The 21,507-nt window shown below is 38.1% G+C and overlaps 1 protein-coding gene across 1 annotated transcript in view; it reads left to right on the top strand.

Moving 5' to 3' along the window:
• The window catches only part of HBS1 (translation elongation factor EF-1alpha (GTPase) HBS1), a gene marked incomplete at its 5' end in the record, with an annotated part of 255,149 nt that overhangs the window by 9,081 nt on the left and 224,561 nt on the right, over window positions 1-21,507 (top strand). The window lies entirely within an intron of this gene.

Raw genomic sequence — 21,507 nt, 5'->3', positions numbered from 1 at the left:
CAAGGCTTGAGATAATTTATCCTTATTTGTGCCATTTTCCACATCCTCCCTCTGCATTGATTGGTTGTCCGGTGTGTCTGACCTTATCGGTTGGCACTCCACCTGACCTGAGGTGACCGAGTGCTCTCCCACCCTGTTCACACTCCTTGCTTTTCTTTGCTCTCCGGTCAGAGTGTTTTTTTGCTCCTTCCTCTCCTTTTCTCTCGCTCTGCCAAACACAGCTCACATAATGAGGGGACTAAGGAGATCTCTGGGCGCCGGGAGCGTCCCACCCTGGTCGCTACTTTGGGCTACCAACCTCCTGGCATATCCTTCCCCTTCCTTTACGCCGATCAGCCTGGTGCTTCCTACAGGTTCGCACCTCACTGTTGGGATTCCACAAATAGCCAGCTTTTTCCACCGCTAACTGTCTTCGTTTTATTTACTTTCGGTATCTCTCCATTTGCTACTACCTGTTCGGTGTTTTTTATCTTGTTGGGCGCTCCTTGCTTAATGCTCGGCTATTTTAGTGTTTAGCGGTCGGCGTTTATTCCACCTGACCGCTATCACTGCTCAGATATCCTCCTCAAGTTTTCCTTGGCTCTGAGTGCCTACTCCGAACAGTTCATAATCCTTCCCACTATGTTTATATCTGTCACATATTGTTAAACATGGTCGCCCAATGGGTTCCAGTTGACTGGTGCTTTGCGTCTATGAGTTTTGGTCCTGTTAGGTCGTTTTCTCCTGTTTTCTCCGGGGCCTTTCCTGGTTTGATTTGGTTAGTCGCTGCCACGGCACTCTGCTCTGGCATCCGCTCCAGCATGCCCACTTCATATCGCCAGCTGGTTTTGTCGAAAGGCAGGAATGTCTTCGCTATCCTGCAACAAGCCAGCGTCACGGAGTCTATAGTTCCCATTCGCGCAGTCTGTTTTGGAGAATTTAAAGTTTGGCACCGTAGTTATTGTAAGCACTATGCTCTCCCCAAGCAGACTTCTTTGATGAACCCGTAGGTTTTATATACACTTGTCGGTTTTCTCCACCAAACTCCGCCTCATGTGGCTTATTCTTGGCTCCTCGAAGGCTGTAGCACGCGAGGTTTTCCTGAGCAGGCTACTGATGAATCCGTAGGTTTTATTTACACCAGTCGGTTTTAACCTCCGCCAACGTCGCCATATGGCTTATTATTAGTCGCTTGGTACCGGTTGTACGGCGCTGAATACCATGATCTCCGAAGAAGCACCGATGAATCTGTAGAGGGTTTCATATACACCTGTCGTTTTACCTCCATCAAGCTCTGCCTCATGTGGCTAACAATATCTTTCGCAAGTTTGGGGCCTTCCGTAGAGATTCTCGTGATCAGATTATACGCTATCGCATTTCCTCCGCCAGACCGCTCGATGAGATTCTCGATAAATCGTAGGCTTTACACTCACTGTTTTTCAAACCTCGCTTCATATGACTTATTAATAGTTGCTCTCCGTATTAGTCCAATTTCTCCTGGAGGCCGTCGCAAGTCTCGTGAATTTGCTGTTGACGGAGAGTTTTCGAAGTCGCTGCGGCTCTTCTGTCTCATTCCCAATCCCCAGAATATGCCTGAGCTGATAAGTAAAAGTGAGATAAGTGAGGCAACCTTTTCGCTTAGCTCCGAATTAGTGAGCGTCTTTCTCAGATTTTACAGTTCTCAACCTTTTTCGACGGTTCCTGGTCTACCGTCTCCAAGGTGAAATCAGTCAAAAAGACTCTTTTAAACCAAGAAGACTCCGCCTGGGCCCTCGAGGACGCCCGGATCTCTAATCCGGTGCCGCTTCACGCAGTTTGGCCTCGTCTCTGAAAGGGACACGTCTTAAGCAAAGCAAGGCGGTTACCCCTCCTTCCTTTGTTGAAGACTTTACGGGTCTCCTATAAGGAGCTCGATTTGAGGGTCATTGTCAACCTATCAAACTATCTATCTACCCTCATGGTCCGTGCCTTCCTTTCCCAGGAGCTAAATCCCAAAGAGATTAATCAAGACCATTGTCAATGGATCACCAGTCCTGCTCTGCCCGGAATTTATCGCGCCCGACACCTCCAATTTCTTTCCTCCGGCTCAGGGGAACCTTGGCGTGCTAACCCTTTATGCTTCCTGAGATGAAGGCACCCTCCTATCAGGGGTGTGGGCACACGGAGGCGGTGGAATGGTATTTCTTCTTCCTGCTGCATCCTTTATCCGGGGTTTTACCAGACTGTCAGAAGGAGCATGGCATCTATCTGGCAGGATCCCAGAGAGCCCCTCATCTTAGGCTGGCAACACTGCCTGTTGAGAACTGAATGGAGGCAGCAGAGAATTCCAAGTTCACGCCAGCATAAGGTCTTACTGCAGCCTTTGAGAGCCTGTCTACTCCCTTGTGGTCCTAATGTGCCCTATCAACAGGTTTGTTTGAAAATAACCGACGCATTTCCAGGAGACAGATATCACAGATACGCTCACAATGAATCTTTCTAACCCTGACTACGCTTAACACCAGCGCATAGCCCCAAGCTTCCGGAGTCACCTCGGCTGAAACAGGGTGTGTAAGTCAGGCCTTGCCAGGCCCACCCTTTGACTTAACAGAAACAATGTCTGTATATAATATGTTCATTGTTTCAGGTCCTGATAAACTTCACAGGTTTTCTGTAGGCCCGCTATTTCATCAGTCCGGTTGGACAGTTGCACCACTTTTTCGCCAGCCACTGCCCGCTTGAGCCGAAAAAAATTTTATGAACAGTTTCCACCTGAGAATTAATCTTTCCTCACAGGTGGGCGTTGTTGTCGTGTCCGCCCGCTCCTAATGTTAATCAGAGCCTGCTCGTGGGTGTCTACCCACGAAATGAAACACCTGATCTTGTCATCCCCATCCAAGTCCGCAGCAGTTCATAGTTCAAGCACCCCCTGCTCAGGCGGTGGTGCAGGCTCTTCAGGTTCCTGCCCTGACAGCCGCCAGCCTCTCACTCTAAGCTCCACTCACAAAGTGGTTCAGCCAACACATCAAATTTCTTGAACACCCGCCGAGTTTTTTGTTTCCATACGAAACCCAAGGAAAGAATTTTCACTAGACATTCTGCCAGAGGCCTGACCGGGTTACCAGAGACAGGGAAGCACCTGCCTTCTCCAGAAATTGGGAAGGCATACTGGGAGACAACGCTTCCTCCTGTAGTATTTCTCATATGGGTGGAGGCTGTACCATTTTCGGGCCATTGGAACTCAGTCCCTGGACCCAGAGTATAGTTATCAAGGGCCCAGGTGGAGCTGGACTGTTTGTCCTCTCAATCAGGTGTTCAGTCAGCTTCCGGCCAGAGTTCTGAGGATTTTGTGAATGGCCTGTCAGGCTTTTCAGTCTGCCAAGGAAGTTCCTTCCACTGAAAATTTTTCTGGGCGTGTCCGCTTATTTTCCTCATTCAATGCGTGTCTCGGTTGCTTTTAGTCTTGTGGGTTCGATCCTACTGTCTGCGGAGCCGTAAATCAATTCTATAGACCTTTTCCGACGCTTCACATCTTAAGGTAGAAAGGTTCTATCTTCTTGGGATTCAGACTCGTGGTAGAAGTAATTCTTCAGGTTCATGCCTCCTCAATGCAGCCCACAGAGTCTTCTTTTGCAGGCTAGGTTTGAACAGTACCGTAGTTCAACAGCCCGTATTAGAATGTTATGCCAGCCGCATCTAGTTGCCTGGTCTATTTAGCACCCAGCGCCGAATTGCCTGAGGGTGCCAGCCGCTATAATCGGTTTTCAGAGTCTCTGGGCTTCTGCCAGGAAGGAACCCACCTGATTCCGAGGGTATCCTTCAGTAGTTGTGAATCCAGTGGAAGCGGAAAGAGGATATGGCACACCTAACATTTCATCAACACAAGCATACTGGGCCACAGTTCAAGAAAGGTTTTGGTTTCTCTCTAGCTGTTTCATGACGGTTCTCCTCTGAAGTCAAAGGTGGAGCGAGATTCGTATGGCGGAGTCAGGGACGTGTCTCCCTGATTCCTCCTGTTTGAATAGTGGCCTCCGGCCCACAACTGCCAAGTACACGTCGTCCCTCTCCAGCCTTCCTCCGGCCTCAGTATTCCACACCGCCACCTCTCTGGGCGCGGGGGAGATGGCCCATATACATGCTGAACTTAAGTCATCAATGCTCCAGCAGTTCCATATCAACGCTTTGGAGTGGGCTGTGGCAGTCTTCCCTGTCCTTGGGAAACTTCTTCCTCCCAAGAGGTTTCATTTAGGCTGGTCTCTGTCAAAACAGTAATAGTGCGCCATGTGAAACAAGTAATTGAACTCGAAGAGTTTTCATTCAGGTTATGGTTCATTTCTTCTCCATAACCAAATAAGGACGCAGCCACTGCCACCTCGAGGGGTCCAAAAGGTCACTACTTTTCCTATCCAGGGCCTCCCCTGGTGTCAGAATAGTCCTGTGGACGAGGTCATTCAGGTAGTCTTGTGACCGCTTCCTGGACCTGGAAGTAGGTCTGTTTGCAACCCAATTCAGCCACAAACTACTGGGCTGCATTTATTTGTATGAATCAGTCTGCGCCAAGTACATGCCCTGGCTTTGTGGTCTTTGTGAATCTTTTACAGTTTAGGAGGAAACTGATCTTGGTCCTAGTTATTACTGTTTTCCTAAAATCAGTCAAGGGATCCTACTTACTGCAGTATGGTCTGCAGTTGGCAATAGCACTCTCTTCACATAGTTTTCGGCTACAGTAATGTGATGCTGTCGCACATCCCTGTGAGTGTGTTTTGTTGGAACCAGACCACAGGCTTCCAACTTTCATCCCTATGTCTGTGGCACTGCCTGAGACCAGTGATTCCGGCCCACATTCGGTTTCTAGTTTTGAGTAATGGTCTGAGCTACTAATCAAACAACTATTTAGCCTTTACCTTCCTTGTTGGGGAAGACTCAAAATTTAATCAGCTTAGCTTCTAGTGCTAAGGTTTTCCTCACTGTCTGCCTCCTCATAGTTCACTGCAGAGGTGCTCTAGCTTTTCACTTACAAAGAACAGAGCCCTGCCCTGACGGATCACCTACAAACTTTCGATTTAAATGGCGTGGATATTTTCACTGCACAAATTTCTTGAACCTGGTAAATAGGAAAGGCATCATAGCTGGGATTGGGTTTATATCCTGGCAATAGTGATATCCTGGCGAGACTCATCAACTGCCTGATAGCAATGAACTGAGCCAGCGGAATTATTCTACGGACTGACCACGGATTCCAGGGGGCTAGTTCTGGGAATGACCGGCATTCTGTCCGGCTTGCCCATACCGGACAGGTGGGGATGATGTTGTATCTTCAGCAATGCCTTCTCAGTCCTATCTGCCGGCGGCTTACACCGAGCCACTCTAATCATGTTGTACATCCCTTTGGGTAGTGAGATGCGATTATTTGAGTCGGTTCTCACTTGTGCCATTAGTGAGTGAATTGAACCATGAGCAGCTGAGCATATGTTTTGCTGCTTCAGGTCACTTTTTTTTTCCTCCTCCTCCTCCTCCTCAATTTTTACACAAGTAAGTTTAAGGATTTGAGTACTTGACCTGACAGGTAGTTAACGCACGTGTTGACAACCATTGAACCCATCCTGACAACCTTTAGAAAGTCAAAACACAATGCACAACACTGAACCGCGTTCTGTACAAAGTAAACCAGTGTGCAATATCAAGTTTTGACCTAACTTTGATCACTTGACTCCTCTGTATATTAATGGTATTTAACCAGAATGACCAGAAAATATCATGACCAAGTTAGAAAATTATTTATTAAACAGACACTTCAATGATTTTAATGTCATTTAGACAATGAAGAAAAGACTTACGACAGAGGCTACTAATAAAAAGTCAATTTTATAATTGATTATCAATAAAAAAGATAGATGAACACAAATGAGCAATAAAAACACATACTATGAACAGTATTCAGGGTACTATTGTACTTCCTGAGAATAACGAAAGCAAGAAAAGCAAATACTGTTAGACTACTTAAAAAAGGAGATACCCCAGTACAGGATCATAATCATATGATCTGCTGGCAAAGAAAAGAAGAACAAGTCTTAAAAATCGCGAAAATAAAATTTGAAGGCCAAGACTCACCTCAGAAAATAAAAATTTTAGGCCAAACCAGAGAAGTAAGACCATATCGTCTCAGCTGCACACTGTCAGAATTACAGCAAATATGGCATGCAAAAGTATTGTCGAAATGAACCTGTATGCGCCAGAGTTGTGGATCTGAAGAACATGCCACACAATGGAAGTGTGGGGAACCAAAGTAGCATAAACTAGCAAAACCATCATGCAAGATCCAAAGAATGTATGTACTATATAATGTAGAGTTGAAAATATTGCAAGAAAGAATCAACAATCTCAAAGGAATAAATGACCAGGCAATATAATCAAGATCCGCTCTAAGAACTGACACACCTTAACAAAACCAACAATGAAACAAAATGCATACAAATAGAACCAACGGCTATGCAATTTTCAAGAAATGAAGCGTCGAAATAAAAACTAAATTGTAAAGAATAAAGAAATAGGACAAATGATAGTGGATAACATTTTATCCAATTCATTTGAAATATTAATGCAAATAGAAACAACACAGGAGGATGCTACCACAGAAATAACAGAGGAAGGACCTGATAGGATTAGAAATTAAAGATAAAAAAAGGCCATTGGAAAGAACAACCCAAAACAAGAAAACCAATTAATTGTTATAAAATCTGTCATCAAAACAAAACAAGAGATATGAAGAAAGAACAAAAAAAAAAAAAAACTAGTTAAGAATATTCCATTATCTCCTAAACAATAGTAAAACCAATGGATACAGACATCCAAAATACTGAAGAAGGGGGGAGACAACCACTTTAGACAACAATGAATATGTCAGCGATAGAGATTACTCCATCACTAATAAATGAGACAACAAATAAATAAAGAAAGAAATATAAGAGACAAACTCTTGGATGTAATGATTGTTTCATTGCATTGTGCAACGATAACAAAACATAACAAAGATGGCTTAACAAACGTTATAAGAAACTTTTATGAATATAGAAAAAGAACCATGATTTATACCCATGAAAAGGTTGCACAAAGCGTTGAGCACTTAATATATTATAAAAAGAAAAACAAACAATGTAGTAAGAAAATTATTAGAAAATCAACTGATAATACAAAAAGAGTAAAACTCTTGACCATGAGACAAAATATTTTCAATAGCTATAATACAATGGAAATCGTGAATGGTCTACAGACCAGATTACACCTAGGAGAAATACAACGAGAATACTAAAAAGAATACTTAACTCATGATATTATGTTTACAACATGTCAACAAAACAATATCAACAATAGGTAAATATACCTTAGCATCTTCATCTAGAGAGGAAGAAGGAAATTTAGGTACTGCTATATATGTACATAACAAAGTATGTTATGACAAAGTACCTGTAAACTTTAATGATCTGCAAATATCGAGTATCAGAATACTAATAAAAACGATAATTATGTAATCACTTATAATTTTATACAACCAACCCAATAAAAATTATGACTTAGACAAACTTAAAGAATTACCTAATAAATACCAAAGAACCTATATTAATAGTAGGTGATTTTAATGCCCACAACCCGATGTGGGACTGTAATTGTACAGACTCAAATAGAGCAGGGATAAATAGAAGAATTATAGATTCATATGACATTTGCTGCATAAATGACAAACAAAATCAACACATATTTTTCTAAAACACATGGAACATTTTTCCTCAATCGATTTCTAATCCTATGTACAACAAAATAGTAGATAGATTAGATTGGAATACAGTTGACTTAATTCGCATACAAGTGACCATTTCCCATGCTAATTTCTATTTACAAATAACTCCACCAAGCATGTCCTCAATATTTATTTTATAAAGCAGATTGGGAACACATGAATTCCATTAATTAGGGATATCCCACCATTTGAATATTCAAAAGACCACAATAAACCACGAATTTTTGTTGATTTCATTACAAATGCAGCTGATAAAGCAATACCAAATCCAAATCTCATCCAACAAAACACAAAGTCCCATGGTGGTCTGAAAACTAACAGAATTAATAAAAAGTAAAACACCAAATTGGGAGACGACAGATAATTTGAATAGAAAATTCAGTAAAATAAATAAATCATTAATGTATATTAGAAGAAAACTTACAAAACTGACTATATTATTAGAAATTACATTAAAACCTCTATATAACAAAGTATCTGCAAAATTTAAAAGAGAAGTAATTCAAGGAAGAATCATTTCATGGAGAAAGTATATCAGATCTCTAATAATACTCCCATACAAAAATATGGGAAAAATTTAGAAAATAAATGGTACCCATGTTAAACCACCTAATGATGCCATAATAAAAGATGGGAAAAGAATGCTTGATCCTAAAGAAATACAATGAATATAAATGATGTGCAGTAGCTTATAAAAATTTCTAGATGAGCATTCGAACTAGGAAAAATATAGAGTTAATAACAATAAATTTTGAACTATAGGAAGATATTTATTATAATAGAAAGTTTAATATGGATGAGTTAGAATTTGCATTGTTGAACAGCAATAAATCTGCCCTGAGGTGACAGCATTTGTTTGAATGATCTACCATTTAGCACCTTTGGCAAAAGCATACTTATTAGAGTTTTATAACCAATTCATGGCTTCAAATTCATTTCCTAAATGAATATGAAGCTATACTATTCTATCCTCAAACCAGGAAAAGATCCAGCAATGTAAACAATTACAGACCAATTTCTTTAACTAGTTGTCTATGCAAATTGCTAGAAAATGGTAATGCTCATCAACATGGCACATCTTCGAGAAAACAAAATTTTGACTTACTCAGTTTGGATCACAATGTAACAGATCAACACTGATTCTCTATCTAACTTAGAAGATCACATACGTAAGAGGATTTGAACGAAAAACAAAATTACTATAGCCGTATGATAGCTGAAAAGGTATATGATACTACATGAGGTATGCAATATTAAAATGTTACATGAAAATAACATCCGCGGGACATTTACCTATGTTTATCCAAAACTTCTTGACAAATCAGAGTTTTCAGGTGTGAGAATTGATGATGTTCTGTCTAGAACATTTCCTCTTGAAAATGGTGTTCCACAAGGAAGCGTCCTTAGTGTCATGCTGTTTACTTTAGCAATAAATGATATCAGTAATAATCTGCCTATTGGAAAACATGCAGAACGAATTATTAATAAAAGCATAATAAAAATAGATGAATGGGCCACATCTGTAGGCTTTAAATTTTCCAAAGATAAAACTCAAGCAGTCATGTTTTATAAAAATAAAAGGTGGAAAAAAGGTGAAGAAATAGATTTAAAAATCAGAAACCATAGTATACCACTCACAAACAGCAAAATTTTAGATTAGTATTTGATACTCACATGAACTGAGCCCACATAACATACATGAAATCAAAATGTAAAGAGCATTAAACCTAATTAAAAACTATCAAACATCATTATTTCTTAGAGCTGATAGACATACCTCATTTTTATTGTATAAAGCAACAGTGCTGTCTATCGCGATTATGGAAGTAAACATATGGCTCAGCATCAGACGCAACGCTGAAAACGGTAGACCCAGTCTCCGCAATGAGGGCCTTAGAATATGTTCAGGAGTTTTTTATCATCAACAACATCTTACAAAGTTGAATGTGGTGAACTTCCTCCTGTCTCTCCATAGAGAGCTAGTAAATGAAGAGTGCCTGAGAATTGTGACAAATGATTCTCCAACCAAAAATTATTTGGATTAAGAGATGTTTATAAACAATCATCCATCTTCTTTCCCAATTAGAGCTAAGAAGATTGTTTCTTCTGAGTCGTTAAATATATATATACAGTTACCTGTACATAAATGCTCCAGATTATTTTAACAAATGAGAATCTGTACACAATTAAGATTATCAAAAACTACATATACCCAGAATTACAGACAACATGCAGCAGAGCATATATAATCCGGAAGGTCCACTACATTACTAATATATACTGACGGATCTAAGTCACACACGAGGGATGTTTTATCCAAACAGTGTGATCAGTTCTCCAGACAAAGTTTCTGTATTTTACAGCTGAGTTATGTACAGTATCAGCGCCACAAAATAATAAGAGAAGTCTCATATAATAATTTTGTAATTTATAGCGATCTAGGAGCATAGAAGCTATTCAAAGTTATAATCAAAAAATAATATTGTACAACATATAAAGTTCTCTCCATAAATTGTGTCATAAGGGGCACTATTAAAATATGTTGATCCGCCCATGTAGGATTAAGGGAAATGAAGAGGCTGATAAAGCAGCTAAAGAAGCGGTCCACATGACAAGAACAAATGTAGACATCCCTATCAGTGACTATACAAGATACATAAAAACAGTCCTTGTAAAAAAATGGCAAAATATATGGAACGAAGAACCTGAAAATAATAAATTAAAACAGATGAAATCCAGTGTTGGAAAATGGAATTGCCTATCAAAGAGAGAGACACACAAGCATCTTGACACGCCTTCTCTATCAGGCCATACTGCTTGACACATGGACACTTAATGACTAGTCCACATCTTCTCTTCCAAATGTCAGATTACAATGTGCTGATAACAGTTAAGCATATACTGTGTGAATGTCCAAACATAACTCAGAAGGGTTATCAAATTCTTAGAAATAGACCGATAGAAGAAATTTTGTCAGAATCTTCAACGCTTCAATAACACCCATTTTAATGTTTATGAGAAGCGTAAATTAATTGGAAAAATAAAAAATAAATAAATAAATCAGAATAATGAATTTTGAAACAAGTAAATTTTATGATTTACTTCTAATTTATTTTGAATTTTTATATACCTTTTAGTAGAGTATGTATGGAAACATGAATTTAAATGTATTTATTGTGTGAGTGTGTCTCGCATGAAAGCGTATGTACTTTACAGCTTTTAATTTCATTTCATTCATCATTGATATAATTTATTAGGTCCCGTGCGTTAGGCTTCTAGCCTAGACTTGTCATTCCATCCTAATCCTTCGGGCCAGCCCTATGAGAGCTGATAGTCAGCTCAGTGGTCTAGTTAAACTATTTTAATAATAATAATAACTGTCTGCCCTGTCTAGCGGAACCAATCATTTTGGTTTCCCCTCATCAGGGGTAGTGCTGCGAATCTCCTCACCCTAACTTTCTATCTACAGTTGAAGGTCCATTTTCTGTAACACCTGGAAAGTACTCCCCTTTACAAGGTCTGTTTCTGTGCCCAGTTTTCTCCTTACAGGCTTTAGACAGGACCTCTAATTTTGTCAGATCCTCTCTTTAAAAAAAAAAAGGGGGTTACTGTCATTGTGCCTGCATGCTAGCAGAAAGTATTTAATACAAGCCTATTCAGGTTCAATTTGGGGGTTCATGATCTTGCACGTGACCACTTACATTATTTTCATTACATGAATTTAGAGGACCTACTAATGTTCAGGGTAGAATTTCAGTTTTCAACGCCTCTGTTTAAGTCTCACAAAGATAAATGATGTTTATTTCTCTGTTATTAGTTTTCACTGGCTGACACGGGATTCCGATCCAGAAAAGGATTTTGACAAAGGAAAAATCTATTTCTGGGAGGGCCTATGTCACCCGGTGACCCACCCTGTTTTTCATTCTCTCCTCCCATGGTAAACATCGCCTATGGGGTAAAAGGCACATGGAATGGCGCTCTGGTGTTGCCTTGTTTACAGTCCGCGAGTAGTGCATGGGCTTGTATCGGCACCTCTCTCATTGGGACTTTTGACATTGGGACCTTATAGGGCAGGGTCCCGTGATTGTGACACCCTACCTTAACACATACTTCACTCCATTTCTTGAGTCGCCTGGGAAAACCCCAGCTTTACATTTAGCTTTTCCTATCTAGCAACAGAATTAATGTGGTAAAATAAGTGCTGAATGGATTATTTCACCAGCACACGTCGGCCCTCCTCAGAAATAGATTTTTCCTTTGTCAAAATCCTTTTTCTAACAAATTTGTGAGATGACGACTCAATCACGCTTATATGATATATAAAATGACTGACTAGTATGCTTTCACTTTCAAATATTAATGAGATTAAAATAATAAATAATACAGAGCACTGAAATTACAACATTTATGCATTTTCAAAGCAAACTATACAAAGATCATTTCTTCCCTTCCTCCAGGTAGAATGAGAAATGACAGATATAAATCGACACTAAGTTCAGCCTCACTCGCCAGGAAAAAAATTAGCAGTGTGTGTGTGTTCATGGTGTTTAAAAGTGCTTAGTAATAGTAGTAGTAGCTCATATCTGGAAGACAAAAAAAAAAACAATTTTTTGTTGTCAGTCGCAGTAAAGAGAAATGGATTAACATTCCTCGAGAGATTAAAGAGATAAACTCTCTCTCTTTAAGATGACTTTGAAAAGATATTGATAATATAATTTCAAAGATTAATACAGTAGCAATAGGATAATAATCCTCTCTCTCTCTGGCTTCAAAACAGTAGAATGGTAAAATTTTCGAGGGTTTTTTATGAAAGACTCAATAGAAATGCAGGTTATGTCATTTTCAAGATACCCAAAGGATACTCAAAGGATTAAAAGTAAGGTTTTCTTATGATTTTCGACCATTTTTCCGGTTACGACGATTTTCGCTTATGACGTCAGAACAGAACCCTGTCTTAACTCCTAAACGCCTGTTGGACTAGGCAAACATCGACTAAAATTGTTCGTTGAATGCCGAGTGGACGTAGCAAACGTCAACTACAAAAAATTTCAACCTTCGGTCAACTTTGACTCGACCGTAATGGTCGAAAAACGCAATTGTAAGCTAAAACTCTTACATTCTAGTAATATTCAATCATGCACCTTCATTTTGCAACAAATTGGAAGTCTCTAGCACAATATTTCGATTTATGGTGAATTTTTGAAAAACTTTTTCTTACGCCTCAAGACGTAATCGCCTAAAATAACAGAAATTTTTCATTATTTTGTCGTACTTTTGCACTGTTCTATATTACGTTACATGAAGTTTTACATATGAAAATACGCGCACTTCTGCGTACAATACAACAGGAAATAACTCATGGTTGAGCTTTTATCAGTTTTGAACATTTTCATATAAATCACGAGCACTGCCAAAATTTCAACCTTCGTCAACTTTGACTAAATCAAAATGGTCAAAAACGCAATTGTAAGCTAAAAACTCTTACATTCTAGCAATATTCAATCATTTACCTTCATTTTGCAACCAATTGAAGTGTCTTCTAGCACAATATTTCGATTTATGGTGAATTTTTGAAAAAACATTTTCCTTACGTCCGCTAGCTTGTGAAATTCTTTCATCACGCTGTCGTAATGTTTGCACTCCGTTTTTATATTAGTTCGTTACATAAAGCTTCGTATATGGAAATGTGCGCAATCTCATGTAGAATACACAGAAAATAATTCATGGTTGTAGCTTTTATCAGTTTTGAAATATTTATAAATCACAATAATCGCTTATCAAGCTTCAGTCAACTTTAACTCTAATTTAAATGGTAAAAAAACGCAATTATAAGCCAAAACTCTACATTTCTAGTAATATTCATCATGTACCTTCATTTTATAACAAACTGAAGTCTCAGTTCAATATTTCGATTTATGAATTTCCTGAAAAATTTTTTCCACGCTCCGCGCTGCGCCGGTAACCGCCAACATCTCAGATTCTTTCATGCTGTTTAATGTTTAACGCTTACATTAGTCGTTACATAAACTTTTATATATGAAAATGTGTGCAATTTCATGTAGAACACAACAGAAATTAGCTCATGGTTGTAGCTTTTATCAGTTTTGAAATATTTTCACATAAATCACGATAACTGCCAAAATTTCAACCTTCAGTCAACTTTAACTCGACCAAATGGTAAAACGAATTGTAAGCTAAAATCCTTACATTCTAGTAATATTCAATCGCTTAATTTCATTTTGCAATAAATTGGAAGTTCTAGCTAATATTTCGATTTATGGTGAATTTTTTAAAAACATTTTCCATGCCTGCATGTAACTCGCCAAACATCTCAAATTCTTTCGTCTCGCTGTCGTAATATTTGCAACTGCTTATATTAGTCGTTACATAAAGTTTCATATATGAAAATGCGCGCATCATTTACAATACAACAAAAAATAACTCATGGTTGTAGCTTTATCAGTTTTGAAATATTTTCATATAAATCACGATAAATAGAAAAAAATTCACTTGGTCAATTTTAATCGACCAAAAAGGTCGAAACTGCACTGTGTTTTCAAAACACTTACAGTTCAGTAATATTCAATCAATTAGCTTCATTTTTCAACAAACGGGAAGTCTCTAGCACAATATTTTCGATTTATGGTAATTTGAAATAAAAACTTTTACGTCCGCAAGCCATTTAATTCATGCATCATTTTGTGATAATATTTTCTTTGTGTTGCTTTGATTGTTTTTTAAATTTGTAATATACCAAAATCATCACAATTTAGTGTACAATACAACCAAAAATTAAGTCATTAGTTTTAACCGCTTTGCTTACAGCACGATTTAGATACAATTATATATCAGTTTTTTTCGCTGTCATGATATTCCAATATTTATATATGATAATGATATTTTTTCATTTCTGATGGTTGTATACTAAACTTCAGGCAATGACAAAAAATGGTCAAAAAATGAACTCAATCTTAAAAACTAAGCTGCTGTGATTTAAAAAAACTTTTTTTTCCGCTTCGGCGCTAACTCGCTTAGAACGCCGCCGTCATACGGAGACGTTGTAAATAGGTCACAAGTAAAGGGTTAAACTGAGACTGCCTGTACATCATAATACTCGATGTAATGATTTTCGTTTCATTGAATATAGATAAAAAGAAACTACTAATCTGAGCAATCTATGAAAAGGTTGCATGTGCATTGAGCACTGTATATTATAAAGAAAAACAAATGCATAGAGAAAATTATTAGAAAAAAATCCAAGCTGATAATATAAAAAAGAAAGAAAACTCACCGCTATAACATAATATTTTCAATAGCTGTGTATGCTAATGAACGTGAAATTGTCTGCAGACCAGATTACACCTAGGAGAAAGACAAAGATTACTAAAAGAATACAAACCAATGATATGTTTACAACATGTCAACAAAACAATATCAACAATAGGTAAATATACCTTAGCATCTACATCTAGAGAGGAAGAAGGAAATTTAGGTACTGCTATATACAGTATGTGCATACAAAGGATGTTTTGACAAAGTACCTGTAAACACTACTGATTTGCAAATATCGAGTATTAGAATACGAATAAAAAACGAAGAATTGTGTGTATGATATAATTTATACAACCAACCTAATAAAAATCACGACTTTGACAAACTTAAAGAATTACTTATCAATCCATGAACCTACATTAATAGTAGGTGATTTTAATGCTCATAACCCAATGGGACTGCAATCAGGCATGACTCAAATAGAGCAAGAAGTAAAATAGAAGAATTATAGTTTAATATGACACGCGGTTGTATAAATGATAATGATACTCCGCACATATTTTTCTAAAAACACAGGGAACATTTCCTCAACTGAACTTAACTTCATGTACAAACAACATATAGACAAATTGGATTAGAATACAGTTGAGGACTTGCATACAAGTGATCAGTTCCCAAGATTAATTTCATTATTACAAAATAATCCTGCCAAGCATGTCCCTCAATATAACATTTATAAAACAAATTGGGAGCAATATGAATTCCACACTATGAATATCCCACCATTTGAGTATTTAAAAGACCATAATGAAACTAGTAAATTTCTTGTTGATTTCATTAAAAACTCTGCAGATATGACAATACCAAAGTCAAAATGTCATCCAACCAAACATGGTGGTCAGACAAGTTGTCGGAACTGATAAAACTAAAACGCTCGGTAGGGAGAAGACTTGATTGTTGGAGTAGAAAATGCAATAAAATTGAAAAACATTACCGATATTAGAAGGTAATTTACAAAAATTACAGTCTTACTAATAGAAATTGATACACTAAAGCCTGTATAGAACAAAATAGCTGCAAAATTCGTAAAAAAGTAATCCAAGGAAGAATCATTTCATGGAGGAAATATGTATCAGATCTCTCCATACAAAAAATATGGGGAAAATCAGAAAATACAGGCATCCTGGTTACGACGGGGTTCCGCTCTTATACCGCGTCAGAATCTCGAAAATCGTCAGAAACCGAAAATCAGCCAAAATCACAAAAATCATAAGAAAACCTTACTTTTAATGCTCTGGGTGCATTGAAAACGACGAACTGCAATATTGTTTGCATCAAAAAAACCTTCAAATTATGATTATTCTGCCGCTTTGGGGCCAAAATTCTTCCGCTGATCAGCGCATTTATCGCCAGCCGCAACCGAACATGCGCCGAAGTCGAAATACTTCTGATGAATATATTTGAAAAGCGCCACCTCGAACGCCGTAGTCGGAACCGTCAGAAACCGGGACTGCCTGTAATTGGTACTCATGTTAAACCACCTGTGGACATGCCATGATAAAAGATTAGAAAAAGAATATTTGATCCTAAAGAAATAAGTAATGTAACAGGAGAAAATTCTAGCGCGGCAGTAACAAAATTTAGACTTAACATTTCTACAAAGAAAAAATAGTATAGAATTAATAACAATAAATTTGAAACAATAGAAGATATATATTATAATATAAAATTTAATATGGAAGAGTGGAATTTGCTCTGTTGAACAGCAATAAATGTGCCCTGGCAGTGACAATATTTGTTTTGAAATGATCTGCCATTTAGCACATATATAGCAAAAGATATGATAGAGTTTTGAAACCACTTATGGCTTCAAAATTTATTTCCTAATGAATGGCAGAAAGCTATAATTATTCCTATCCCCAAACCTGGAAAAGATCCCAGTCATGTAAACAATTACAGCACAGGCCAATTTCTTTAACAAGTTTATGCAAATTACTAGAGAAAATGGTAAATGTCAACTAACAGTGGCACATCTGAGAAAAATAGTAAATTTTGACTCCCACTGATGTGGGTCAGCAATGTAACAGATCTACAGTGCAAACTCATATTTATGCTTCATGGTTCGTGGGACTCACGCATTCGCTGGTTTCTCTGTGGAACATATCTAGCCATCATTCACTTAGGTAACTACCATTTGGCGGTATTTTCACTGAGAAATATTCATTTATTACTTTATTTACATAATTTTTCATGAATAAATGCACTTTTTGTGATAAAACTATTAAAATACTCAGGTATAAGCAGTTTTGTTGGTGGTTTTCTGGTTTAAGCTATCAAAATGGGCAGTTCTAAGTGTTTTCAGAGGAGTTTTAAGCATTCACGTAGATTTGACCTATTCACATGCATAGCATCCCACTAATACGGGTTCACTGTACATTAGATTTCTCTGTCTAACTTGGAAGACCCAGATATGAAGAGGATTTGAAAAAAAATGACAGAGCAGTCTTTGACACTGAAAAGGCATATGATATTTCACATGGAGAGGTGCTGTATTAAAAACTTTAATAAAATCTGCATCTGTGGACATGCACTTAGGGTTTATCCAAAACTTCTGACAAATTGCACTTTCAAGTGAAAATTGATGATGTATAACAAGACATTTGCATTCTGAAAATGGTGTTCCACAAAGAAGTATCCTTAGTAGCACACTGTTTATTTTAGCACAAATGGTATGAGTAATTATCTACCTATCGAATTAAAAGTAACTTTGTATATGGATGATTTTGCCATATATTATTCAGCATCTGCATAAACATGCAGAGCAAATCATTAATAAAACTAGATGAATGGGCCTCATCTGTAGGCTTTCAACTTTTCTATACAAAAGACTCAAGCACTAATGTTTTATAAAAATAAAAGTAGAAAAGATGAAGAAATTGATTTAAAAATCAGAAATCATTCCATACCAGTTGGCCAGACAGTTAAAAATTTTGGGATTAGTATTTGATACTCACTTAAACTGGAAGGTCACATAACATACATGAAATCAAAATTAAGATGCTTATAGAAACAATCTTCCAGCTCCTTTCCTTATTAGAGCTGGAAGATTGCTTGAGCTGCTAAAGATAAATATACAGTTACCTTTAATTGTAAAATTGAATCCTTGGACAATGAATAAAATGAGAATTTGTACATACTTAAAATATTTATCAAAAGGTTATTCATATATGCCCTAGAACACTATAGACAACATACAGTAGAACATATAATCTGAAAAGGTTCACATTACTCAATATACACCAATATATCTAATTCACATTACAGAGTGGAATATGCTGCAGTATCCCTAGTATCAAAATATATTAGTCTTCACCAGATAAATACTGCATTTTCAGCTGAGTTATGTCTAATAGCACCAGCCATAAAAATAAATTAAAGAAGCCTCATAATAATTTTTGTGATTTATAGAGATTCCAGAGGTGTTATAGAGTTTATTCAGTTGTAATCAAAAAAAAATTTTACAACAAATTAAGTTTTCACTCCATAAATTGTATAATAATGGGAAAAAATATTGAAATATGTTGATCCCAGCCCATGTATGGATTAAAGGAAATGAAGAGGCTGATAGCCAGCCAAAGAAGCAGTCCACATGACAAGAGCAATGTAGACATCCCTATTAGTGACTACAGTGAACCGATGCGTCCCACACACCCCCGCGAATAGGTCAAATCCGCAAATGCTTACAACGCCTCAAAAACGCTACACCTGTTCATCATGAAGGGTCAAACACCAAAGTATGCCTAAAAATACCAGCCTACATCAAATATAATAAACTATTACCTTATTATTGTATTAATCTGAAATGATACTATTAATATAATTTTAAGCTATCTAAACATTTATCATTACATTTTACCGCACGTACTGTAGGGGGCTTACAGCTGTAGGTGAAAATAATTTGAGGTCCCCTTTACGATCTTAGTCACACACATTTTCTTTCATACAGTTATGCTTTCATCCTGCTTTTCTTTTCTAGGGAACCATTGGTATTACGTATACAGTATGAAATTCACAAAAAAGAGAGAGAGACAAAATTTAAAACGATGCACATTTTAAAAAATTTACTACGTGATATATGTACCTGTCTACCATGAAAGGCTAACACCAAAGCACTGTATGCCTAAAATACCAGCCTACATCAAATATACATTAAACTCTTACCTTATTACTGTATTAATCTTGAAATGATACTATTAATATAATTTTAAGTCATCTTAAACATTTTATCATACATTTATACGCACGTATCATATGGCTTATAGCTGTAGGTGAAATAATCGTGAGTCCCCCTCACGTATTCACACACATTTTCTTTCATACAGTTATAACATCCTTGCTTTTTCTGGGGAACATTAATCATATATGTAATTCATGAAAGAGAGAGAGAAAAATAAAAAAAAATTATATACAGCTTAAAAATTTCAGATACATGGAATTTATGTATACGTAATTCACAAAAAGAGAGAGAGAAAATAAAAAAAAAAAAAAAAATTTATGCACATTTTAAAAATTTCATACCACTGTAATTATATATTAAGAATACTACATATAAATCACACGGGTACCACCAGCGATGAATGTTGATTAAAGATGATGATGATGAATTATCTGTGCAGTGCGATGAATGATGAAGATAAGACTGCACAGCAAAGTAGAGGAGTTACAACTTCATCTGAGGGTGCCTCTTCTTCACCTTCAGGAGATGCCTCAGGAGCACTTTCAGGTTGATTTGGGAGGCAACACTTCAGGTGGTTGGGGAGCATTTCTTCCAGGCGATTCGAGAGGCACTACTTCAGGCGCATTGGGGGCACTTCTTCAGGCTTATCTTGAGAGGCACTACTCGGTGATTTGGGAGGCTTTGAGGGGCCTTTCTTCGGGTCCGCTTGATGAACATGTGATAGGCAGCGTTGCCGCTGCTTTTTCATGGTGGTGAGGGTTTGACGCCCTGATGCTGAATCAAGGATGTTTGAAAACTCATGAGCTGCCCATAAAAGGATCCCATGTTGAAACATGCTCCTGCATATCCTTAATCTTTCTTCATTTGGGATAGATGTGTTCCAAGGTCAGTCGCTTCCTTCCTCCTGCTCCTCCCGAACTTGGCGCATTTCTCCACTGCCAGACTTCGCCAGCTCTTCCAAAATCCTGGTCCGTCAGGGCTGAGGAGATCAATAAGGGCGCCCGATTTCATCCTCGGTGATGTCCTCGTGCCTCCTCACCCAGAATCCTGCCAACTGGACAGCCTTAAATGGCTTAGCTGTTGAATTTCTTGAGGAGAGAAGCCCTGTAATCATGAAATACCGCCACAACTTGCCCAGCATGCTCAGGGTCTCCTCTTCTTCATGTCATTCAGTGATCGGGCTGATGATGCTCAGACGTATAATCGTGAATTTACGCCAATATTCTTCAGCATAAATTTACTGTCAGTGTCCATTTCCTTCACAAGGTGCTAAAGGGGGTTCCATGTATAGAGTGCCCTGAAAGCACGGATCACGCCCTTGTCCATAGGCTGGAGGAGAGAGGTGGTGCTGGGAGGGAGTGAAACCTGCTGGACTCTGTAAGAAAGATTGAGAGGGTGGCCACCAGCATTACTCATAATTAGCAACACCTTGAACTCCACGGCTAAGTCGTCAGGTATTGGGCTTAACTTGGAGGGATGAAGCTCTGATGGAACCAGTAATTTATGACTTTGCGGATCCAGGCCTAGGGTTATGCATCCAGAACACAGGAAGCAATGCCTTGTTCTTATTCTCCCTAGTGATCTGGGAGCTTTAGCCTTGTAAATGAGGCCAGGTTTAAGCATGAAACCAGCTGCATTCCCCTCACATGATGAGGGTAACCCTATCCTTGGGCCTTGAATCCGAGGCTTTAGCTTCGCCTCATAAGGTATGTCCAGGAAGGCATCTTCCAGAACAGGCCAGTCTCATCCATATTGAACACTGTTCTGGATGGTAGCCCTCTCCCTCGATGATCTTCTTGAAGGCCTCCGATATTTTGGCGGCTGCTTCAGTGTCTGCAGATGCTGATTCCCCATGCAGAGTAACAGACTTTAGGTGGAACCGCTTTTGAAATCGGTGGAACCACCCCTTTGCTGGCTCAAACCTTGAGGTGCTGGATGATGGTCCTGCTTGGGGCTCTTCCCTCTTTCTCTGCTGGTTCATCAAAGCCTAAAAATTCTTAGTTCGCTCAACGCTCTTCTGCCTGTACGACGTTTGTTACTTTCCCAGCAGCGATAAACGCTACAGAGTTGTAGTACTTTCTCGCGAATGCAGTGTTGAGTCGAGGGATACGTTTTCCTTCTGGCAGTCCTTTATCCAGACTGCCGTGAGCAGATTCCATTTTCACGATTGTTTTATCCCGCACTGTTGCAACTGTCTTTGCACTCACCGGCAGCTCATACTCGGCTGGTGACCTGCATATCTCCT

The sequence above is a fragment of the Macrobrachium rosenbergii genome, chromosome 10, assembly GCF_040412425.1.
Source record: "Macrobrachium rosenbergii isolate ZJJX-2024 chromosome 10, ASM4041242v1, whole genome shotgun sequence".
NCBI lineage: Eukaryota > Metazoa > Arthropoda > Malacostraca > Decapoda > Palaemonidae > Macrobrachium > Macrobrachium rosenbergii.
Note: the sequence above shows the minus strand (reverse complement) of the source record. Positions and strands in the feature narration are given on the sequence as shown.